This window comes from Marmota marmota, unplaced genomic scaffold (assembly GCF_001458135.2).
Source record: "Marmota marmota marmota unplaced genomic scaffold, marMar, whole genome shotgun sequence".
NCBI lineage: Eukaryota > Metazoa > Chordata > Mammalia > Rodentia > Sciuridae > Marmota > Marmota marmota.
In genome coordinates this window covers 58,179,952-58,190,966 of record NW_026000026.1, presented here as the reverse complement: position 1 = coordinate 58,190,966, position 11,015 = coordinate 58,179,952, and the positions used below count along the sequence as shown (strand labels likewise).

Here is an 11,015-nt window from a genome sequence, read left to right as displayed (position 1 = left end):
TAGTATATAAAGGGGCTGGGGCTGTAGCTCAGTGGGAGAGCAGTGGCCTGGCATGGGTGAGGCACTGGGTTTGATCCTCAGCACAACATTAAAAAAAAGTAAATAAATAAAGTTATAAAAATATATTTAAAATAGTATATAAAAAAGTAAAAACAATGTAGGACATTGATTCATTTGCAAATGTGAAAAAGACAATAACTCACTTAAATCCTATAGTTACCTAGTTTTTGGTTTTTGTTTTCTTCTCTCTCTCTCTCTCTCTCTTTCTCTCTCTCTCTCTTTTGTATTAGGGCTTGAACTCAGAGGACCTTAAACACTGGGCCACATCCCCAGCCCTTTTTTTTGTATTTTTTTTAGAGACAGGGTCTCTCGCTGAGTTGATAAGTGCCTCACTAAATTGCTGAGCCTGGCTTTGAACTTGCGATCCTCCTGCCTCAGTGTCCCGAGACACTGGGATTACAGGCATGTGTAACTGTGCCTGGATTTACCTAGTTTTGATTACTAGGCATATTTTATTCTAAAGAGATTTGCTTATTTATACATAATGCTTCTCTGATTTCGTATTTTATCAATAACTTTGGCCATTTAAAATAGTGACAACAGTTATAGTCATTCCCATGACCATACATAAGCTTCCCAGATACTTCTGGGGGTTTTGTTTGTTTGTTTGTTTTGCTTTGTTAATTAGAGATAGGGTCTCCCCGAGTTGCTCAGGGCCTCCCTAAGTTGCTAAGGCTGACTTTGAACGCATGATCCTCCTGTTTCATTCTCCTGAGCCACTGGGAATACAAGCGTGCACCACTCCATCCAGCTAGACACCTTTTGTTCTTATCCAAACAAGATAATTGCTGTCTAAATGCACTGCAATATTTACATGATGCTTATGAACAATAAGTGTTTATAATAAAATGTTTATATTATTTGCTTATATGAAGGACAGTACTGAAAAGAATGTGTTAAACGTATTCCCATTTAGCTTAAACATGGCTAACCTACAAGGGACAATGGTACACTATGAATGATATTGGAAATGTAGTAACAAAGCACAAAATACAATCTCTCATATTTTAATATAAAACAGATTTTACACTTGCTTTGCATAGCTCATAATTTTATTTTATTCAAATCTTCCATATAGATTTAGTAACAAAAATATTTCCACAATTAGTAGATCCTGCGTGCATTTATATATCTAATAATAGGTACATTACATGCCAAGAAGTTATTGGTATTACTTCTTTTCTCAGATACCAAGCAAATAGTGGGTACAATTTTTATGGCATAATGTACTTTATTTTAATTAAGTTTGGTTTTTGTTCATAATATTCATGTGTTTCAGATACTTTTGTCATACAATATATCTATTCACAAAAAACACCAAAGGTAATTAAACTATAAAGTTATTTCATATCTAATGTGTGCTAGGTACTGTTGCCTTTATATTGATTTTTAATCTTTGAAAAAGCATTATATCAGCATCTCCTAACACCTATTTAAAGTTCATTGAAGTGTAAGGGCAATAGCTAATTACAGAATAAAATAAATACTCAGAATTTCAATCAACTCCAAGAATAAAATTATGTTTTTCATGTGGATTTAAAAGCTTTTTCCCCTAAGATTTTGTTGTTATTATCAGGTACTTGGTTGTTTTACACATACCACATTGAGTGGTCTTGTCAGTATTTATTAAGGTGTGTTGAGTTATACTCCAGAACTACACATCCAGCCCACACAAATGTCTAAAAACATATTCCATGCTGCTAGAGGCAAGAAAACTCAACCTTAAGAAAAATATGGGAATTCAAAACAAGAAAGATACTTCTTTAAACCTTTTTCAAAAATATAGAATAATTTACATTGTATATAATTTAAACAAAAGAACCAAATAGAGCATTTTACTAACCAACTTGCATCTTTAACTGGTATTAATAATTCTTGATGTAATTATGCCTTGAGGATGCACATAACAGTGGCCCAGAATCTTGAGAACATGATTTCTAATCCTGAAATTTGAGCTACCAGCCAACTTGGAACAATACCTTACATAAGAATTTAAAATCCATGGACATAATTTTTCTCATGTGTCATGTAAGATGATATCTAATAATTTGTATTACCTCTACTAACAATTTTAGTTGCATTCCAATTATTTCAGGTTTAGAGTTATTTACATAATTATTTTAGGGTTAAACATAAGAGCAGATTTTATCATCTTAAGCACTTATGTATTGTATTATAAATGTGCACTTATTGTTAAATTAAGCATTAAATATGTTAGATATTAAATGTGAAGACCTTGGTCAATGCATAAGATAAAGCTTCACAGGGATATATTTCTGGATCATAATTCTGGGCTCATAGACTCTCAGTACTCTTTATTATTTGTATTATATTAAGTCCAAGATTCTCTCATGAGACTTGATTCATTCCTGATTTCTGATAAAACTGCCTTTGGAAAGAATAAATTATTTTATCCTATTTCCACAAATCAGCAAGTGTGTGAAGGGTTGATGAATTAGAGTCAAGCAACAATGCTTTGCATTCCATTATAAACCAACCCTCTGAGTCTTCTTTCATTCTATTTAGGTTTTCTTGTTTAACTAGATATTATGTGCAGGCCTCAGTATGGTTATTTAAAGATACATTAGTGTTCTGAAGCACTTACTACTGAGTAACCCTACTTGCACTCTTGTTTCAAAGAGAGTATATTAAATATTTATAATCAGAGTAAACAAAAAATACTGCACCATGATTATGATTCTCTTAAAATAAATTTTATCACATAAGTGTACTAAGCCATCTGTCAGCACTTAGAGATATATTTTATTTCCAAATTAAAGACAAAATTGTCAACATACTAACATTTTAATATATTATTTTATTCCAGGTACAACATTTTCTCATTCTGTAGCTAGTATATACTTATGTAGGTAGCTAGTATGGATTTAAGATATCAAATATTAATATCACATTTTGCCTTTCCCTGTGTAGAAGCCAGTGGCTGATTGTTTAGTGTCTTCTGGAGGTCATTATAAAGTTGCCTTTCCTCTCAAGTGGAAGAAGAATGGCCTTAAGCAGAACTATTCTTCAGCTCAGCTCAAGACTTCAGGGTGTGATAGGCAGGTAGAACTGCGTGCAGCAGATGGGCTGTGCCTTCTGTTGTCTACTCTGACAGCAGCAGCAAGTTTGTTAATTTTAGAATTTCTGGTGAGTTTTCTTCCATATACCCATAAATTTTAAATAGAGAGGTCCAAGCCTCCTTAGAATTCACAGTGCTGCAGAGATCTCAATCTTGCTGCTGAGCATCTTCCTTCACAACTCTGTCACCAGCACTCTCAAATTTCCAAGTGGGCTGAAGGGAAATCCTTTTCCTGTTGGATACACCTAGAAAACTTGGGGTGAATAGACAAATTTGTGTGATTAAGCCATCTTCTCTGTCTTCTCTAACTGTAATTACTAATTGTAAAAGTTCATTCATTCTAACTTGGAGAAAAAAGAACATTTAAAAAGGTTGAAAAGTGTACAAGTCTCTAAATTGCATCATAGAAAAGTCACTTCATGATTTTGACCTTGATTTTAAAAAATAATCTATTTCATTTTACCCATTGTACATACTATGGGATCTATTTCTTGTTTAGATCATGCAAACAAACTTAATCATCCTTTTTGGCTGAGGAGTCTTTTTCCTTATATGCTTGATTCCTTTGTCATTATTGTCTGTGTGTATAGTCCTACTTCTTTACCAGCTTCTGAGCTTCTAAACTAACTTCACCACTGAAAATCTTTTATTACTGGTTTTCTTATAAGTTTCCTGATTCTTAAATGACTATCTAACTTTATTTCTAGAATAGACTTGACCAACTTCTGGAAAGTAATTGATGGTCTCCTTATACATTCAAACACTGGTGCTGTTTAGATGAACCATTACTCTAAACTCCACAATAATGCAAACTTCTCATTGTACTGTCATGTGTAGCTAATAAAAAAAATAATGCAAACTTCTGGGGCTCTTCCTTGTTTTAGCTAGGTCCTATGTTTGTCCTGTGTATTTGTACTCTACCTAATTTCACAGTTTGTTTTTCTAACTAGTCTTGGATTGACAGTTATTATATGAAGTTTCTGCAACCAGTGTGGCCAAATTAGCAGGTTCCAGTGAGGGAAGATAGGGGATTAGAAAAATAAAGACTCACATACTCAGATTTTGAAGATAACAGCTGGAATCTGATGGAATGCTCCTCTTTGATAGAGAAGCAGGTCTAAAGAATCTTGCCAACAATATTTTTATATGTCACATTAATCAGATAAAAGATTATGCAAGCATTTTTTTTTGTATTCATGAAAGTTACAGAGTTAGCAACATTAAGTAGCTTGTTCTTCAGTTACATTCTACAGTTGCAATGAGCAATGTTAGGAGCTTTGTATTGTTCTCAAGAAGTCCATTGTTTAAATTTACTGTTATGTGGGCAGGTTCAGAAGCAGCAGAGCTGGTGAAACATTGTGATTGTCTAGCAAGAGAATTTCTTTATTCCTAGGAGCTGTATACAGAAATCAAGGTCAAGCCTGATAAGACTCTAACACAGAGCTTCATCATGCAGTACATTACCATAGCAACTAGGCATCCTGCACTTTGCACAGAAACTTTCCCAGGCACCAAGCATGTCACAGGCAAAAATCATCAGAGATCCCAATCTCAGACACTGCTCTCCTAATCTTTGTCACCACTCTCCACATGAAGTCATTTGGAAGACTTTCAAGGTCAGCAGCTAAGATGGACTATGTACCTAGTTGACTGCATTCATGACCAAGTGAATGTGCAAAGAGGAAGCAGCATGGCATTCTGCTTAAGAAGGTAAGGTTTCAAATCAAGTTGCCTGGGTTCTATTCTTGGCTTCCGCACTTTCTAGGTATAAATGAGGAGCTGTAAGTGACCTTGGGAATGTTTCCAAATATATGTTCTTCTGTAACTTGCAAAATGTCCAACTTGTATCATCTGTAATATGTTAATATCCTTCATTGTAATGAGACTCTTTCCTCTTCTGTATCTACAAAAATACGTCTAGAAAACTCTTTTAGAATTTTTATTAAATATTTATTAAAAGGCCATTGGATAGCAAGGTCTTCTTCAGTCCAACATTCCAAATATATTTGGAGATTTTTTTCCAGAGATAGGGTCTCACTGTCACCCAGGCTGGTACAGTTGTGCACTTAAGTGAGTCTTCCACTTCAGCCTCCAGAGTAAATAGTACTATAGGTATGTTCCACTATACCCATTCCCAATTTGATCTATGTTAATGATACAGTGTTATCGCCCTCTTTGAGTAATGTTTACATGACCCTCTTGGATCTTAATTATTAAATGTTTGAATAAAGTAACATCAAAGTAGTGGAAAAGTACTATAGGAAGAATTAAAAGTCCACATTTTTGTTGACAGTTCTCAGAATATTACTATCATAGATGTTTAAATGAAATAATGCATCTAAAAATTCTTCTGAAATTTAATAAGATGTAATTGGTACCTGTTAGAAATTAGGCTAATTTGTTGAACAAAAAAATAAAAATAAAACAAAATTCAAACAACCAGTATGTAAAAGCAAATAACCTCCATAGAGAGGTTTGAATGAGATAGAAACATATCCATAATTCAGGTAATACTGCTGGGCATGTGAGCAGATTGACAGAGTGATTGTCATTCAGTTAATCATGCATGGTTAACAGTGGCTAGCAAAGTCATCCTTAGAATTACCTCTGTTCTAACCACCAAGCAAGACAAAAGATAATGGAAGAGATTCCCTAGGAAGATTTTATGGTCCAGACCTGCAGCAGGCGTGTATGACTTTTGCTAATCTTTCCATTGGCTGTTATATTGTTCTATGGACAAAAATAAGTTTGGTGGAGCCTTAGAAATAATCTCTAGCTTTCAAGCCCATGAGTTCAATCTCTATATAATCCAATCCCATGAACTTTGGAAAGAAACATCTCACAATAGCAAAATTCAATAATCAAAGGTTAGATTTAACAAAATAAACTAACATGGTAAAATAACACAGCACAATGTTCTCTATCTCTGGCAATATATTATGACTATAATTATACTAATTTATTAAGAAAAAGTTTAAGTGTGTCCAATATTTGTTGCTATTTCTAATCCCTGCTGACCATTTAAGTAATGCAATTACTTCATACAGTTTTTATTTTTTTTTTAATTTTTCATAAAAATTTTGTTACTAAAAATAATGTATAAGAGGCATTTCAATTTACCAGAAAAAAGTGATGAATTATTTAGGCAAAGTTGATAGGTGTATAAATGTTTAGTCATTAAAAGTTTAGTCACTAAGTCAGACCTGTTACAAATAGGATTTGGTATTTTAAATACTTAAGTTTGTAAAAAGAAGTAAAACATAATCTAGAATGTAAATTTTATCTTAAAAAAAAATAAAAGCTAAATCTACACAAAAGCATTTGTATGAAAAAGCATACCATAATTAACAAAGTAAAATGTAAGTTGATGGAAAAAAATATCATTTAAACTCTAGCCCAGAAAAAAAATGATATCCTTAATGTAAAAATCTTTGAAGATGTGAAGAAAAAGATTTGAAAATCCAGTAAGATAATTATATATAAATAGGCATTCAATGAAAAGCAAATATATTTGATCAGTTCTCATAAAATTATATTATACTATAATAGATAAATACATTGTATGGTAATGTGACACCCTGTTCACAGTTATCATTATTTAGTATAACAGGAGCACACATGTTTATTACAATATTTGTTTCTAATACAAACAAACTTGAAACAATTTAAATAAGAAAATAAGTATGATGTGCATATTCATACCATGGAGTATACTACAGCCAGAAGACATGGATTAGAGTTCACTAAAATTTTCTCAGAGAGATTGCACTGATTTTTTTTATAATATCCATACCAAAAATTTATTCTCTACCATTTAAACATATGATTTCAAACTGTGATTAACTGCAGTTAATTATTGCAATAAAACTTAATTTAAATAGTCTACATTTTTGAATTTTCATAATCCCAAACATAATCTAAATTATCAAGACTTTAACTGGAAAACACAGATTTTCCCTACCTATTTTAATCTTTTTTATTATTTTCTTTAACTTTAATTTTATTTTTTTTTAATTTGTTCTAATTAATTATACATGACAGTAGAATGCATTTTGACACATAGGGAAGGATAACACTGATATATTTTTAACTATGAAAACAGTCATACAGAGAATTGGGTTTAAATTATTTCATTTTTGGCAAAATTAATACATTTCTATCAAATGAATAGGCTAAAGTGTGAGTATCTGAGTTATTGTGTACTTATTTTGTATGTGTTGTGGGCAGTTTAAACCTGAAAACTGCAAAGTGAGTAAGAAATACAAAAGTAAATTCATGTCAATAATTTTTTCTATTATATTTCCAATGCTATGAAACATTACCACAAATGCAATGGTTAAAATACCATAATTTATGTGTTTCAGTAGTGGGTTAATTGGATCTGCTGCTTAAATTTCAGCAGGCTGAAATCAAGATTTGTTCACATGTATAATTTCTGGTACTTAGGATTCATTTGAAACCTGTGCCATGGCTATACACAGAATTTAATTCTTCATAGTTCCTGAAGAATTCATCTTCCCATTCTCCCTTCTTCTCTTCCTCCCTTCTTCCTGCTTTCATTTACTGCCTGCCTGCCTTCTTTCCTTTGTCCCTTTCTTCCTTCTTGAATCTTTTGCTGGCTGTTATCTGTGGATTCCCTAAGGTGCTAAATGCTTACCATATTTCTTTGTCACACCACCCCATACTCAGTTTTTAATATGGCTGGCAGAAGAGTTTCTCTCTGATGCACTATCTTCTTTAACAATTTACATTATTAGTTTAGCTCCACCCACATAATCTCTTTGGGTTCACTCAGTTATTATTCTAATCACAGAAGAAAAATATTCCTATTCACTAGCTGGGTTCACACTCAAGGGGAGTGGGTTATAAAAGGTGTATATATCAGAGGACAGGAACCTTGAAGGGCCATTTTATTCTCTCTAACACCAAAACAATTTAAATAGTATGGTTCAACTTTGGTAGTAGCGTGTGTGTGTGTGTGTGTGTGTGTGTGTGTGTGTATAATGACCATGTTGTTCAAAGAATTAAAATTACTGTTTTTCAGATAATTACTCCATTCTACCCTATGATTTTTATATAGTATAAACTTTTGTTGTTTTATGCTGAGTTTCTATTGTTTATAAAATCAGGACTAAGGTATTTTTTTCTATTAAGAATATAAAATTGTTCTGTGTGTTGTGCCTACATTTAGATTATAAATACATATTTTAGGCAATTGTTCAGTGAGTATAAATAGGAACATTGTGAAGAATATACTTGGTTAAGTTTTTCAGACATAGTTATGCTGAAATTTGAGTTTAATTCAGAAAAAAAATAAGTTTTAATGATATCAGTTTTCTTCCACATCCAAAATTTTATTTTTTGTTCACTAGTATAAAAGCTCGCAGCACCACTGACTCTTGGTCTGTTTTAATATTCTTTAGCAGAGTGGTGTTTTATGTATTAGTTCTTTAAAACTGTGACCATGTTTTTTATGAGCAGGTAATTTGTACAGATGTATATAAAATTTTGTTTGTATGATTTACTATTTATTTGCAAATTGAGTAAATTTCAGTGTTCAGTGTATTTAATTTTTCTCACTTTAAATGTATTACAGTTATTCAAGTTGGATCTTTGATTGCATAAAATATTTAAGGACTCTTTTTGTAAGAAGTAAACTTGAGGATTAAAATCATTTTGAGGAGCTGAAATGACCCATCTTCCTGAAGTGGAAATATAATTCAGTTTTTAAGTAGAAGATTGTCTGTAAGAGAATTGTGTGTGTGTGTGTGTGTGTGTGTGTCTGTCTGTCTGTTTGTATGTGATTGTGTGTATATGTGTGTGTCTTAGATATTTGGATAGATAAAACCATGTATTGAATTCATATGTTGTAACCTAATCCTCAGTGTGATATTTGGGTTCTAATTTTGTTATGAGGTTATAGATTCCATTAATGGGATTAATGACCTTAGAAAAATAAAATGAGTAATCTCTTTCTCCCTTTTATGTGATGATTCAGGTATAAAGCATTGTCTGTACTGTAATATTTTTGCTGTTCTGAGTTAGTAATATCGGGACAGGCTAAACATTCACTACAAAGACCATGCAGTGTCCCCAGACCTAATTCTTTCACTGGGTCTGGTTTTGTAAATGCTGGTGATAAACCAGGTCTCATTTATTATATGACCATTTTGTGCTGTCATTTAATAGCTACTGTTCTAGGTTATCTCATACTGACCTTAAGAAAAATGACAATATATTTTATGTAATGACTTAGAAAGAATTGGTGATAATTTCAGACTTTTCTAAAGAATTTATAACCAAAATAGGAAAAATTTTTTGACAAACTAACAGTTTTTATGAATTGTCTTATAAAATCACTGTTTTGGGGGGTTTTCTTAGAAAAAAAAAGGAAGCACTGCCTCTGTAATGAAGAATGGAGCCCCCATTGAGAAACCGCTCAGGCTGGCATGATCATTTCGGACCTCCACAATGCATAATAATGAAAAAAATGTGTGTTAATCTAGCCAGTGTGGTAATTTGTTAAGGGCCCTCAAAATGACTGAGACAGAAAGATAGTTTCTGGATGAATGGATAGATAATAGAGCAATAAATAGATATTTTTTAAAGTGGAATTGTATTTTCTGGTTTAATTTTAACATGAGTCTTGTATTAACTTCAAACTATATTTAAAATTATATTTTTATATTTCGTGATATAGAAAGAATTTTTGAACAATTGCTTTAATATGCTCAAAAATCATTCTCTGCTCCTTTGTCAACAGCAATACCAATTGTGTTTTAGGAAAATACATGGAGATACTTTGGGCGCTGTTAAATCAAAATCCCTATGCTTCAAATGTCAAGGGATGCAAGAGACTAGACACTCATTAGTCCTATCAGGTTTGTCCGGAAAGCTCCTGCAGGTTAACACAAAAGCTGAAAACCATTAGAATTCATTCTTCCTTGGTGACCCTATGGCACCCTGTCCATTATTTACTGCTTCTCTTGTTCGTTTATTTTATGAGAAGCCTGGCTCTTAAGTTTTTCATTCATTGATCCTCAACTGCCTTTGCACATATGTTTCCATGATCTGAAATGAGCATCAGTGTGAGGTTTTCTTTTCCCAAGAGCTTGTACATGTTAAACGTATTTTATTCTCTTGTTTCCTTATTATTTATGAAAATTACTAAATAATACTAGAACTTCTCTATCCCCAAACATCGCAGATATGACTGCAGCCTGTTTGATTATACTGGTTATTTTTTAAGTATGCTTCAGGATATTTTGTAAACATTCAGCTGCATTAAAATCTTCAAATGAGTCCCTGAAGGAAGCTTTCAAATAACTTGTGTTGTCTTTTTTTATATCATACCATTCCATAGATGTATCACTTAGTAAATATAATGGTGCTTCATTTTATTTCAGAAGACTAGAAAGAATAAATGTCCTTTTGAAAAATAATGTTATACCTAAAATCCAACTGAGAGTATTCCAGATTTTCTCAGGGGCATCTTAATGGATACCATTATTTAACTTCAAGCAATTTTGCAATCAAGTCACATACAGCAATGACATTATTTAAATAAGAATTAAACTATGAAGGCAACCTCTTTTGAAAATGAATATCTCACTAGCTCTCTGCTAACTCATTATTTTAGCCAGACTATACTATATAAAGGAACATGAATCTTTCTTTCTATAGTTCAGGATGATATAGCCATTGACAATGGAGCATTAACTTTATATATTATCAAACAATCATGAAACAAGCAAGTCTTATCATATAAATTTTGGAAAACTTATTTTTATCATACTGTACTTCTTATTTTTGCTATTTTATTTAGCACTTCTTATAAGTTACTGGGTTAATTGAAGAAAGTACTAAATCAAAATTG

General features: G+C 32.2%; 1 pseudogene; it reads left to right on the top strand.

Moving 5' to 3' along the window:
* Positions 1-9,156: 9,156 nt before the first annotated feature.
* Positions 9,157-9,283, top strand: LOC125619223 (annotated as a pseudogene).
* Positions 9,284-11,015: the final 1,732 nt, after the last annotated feature.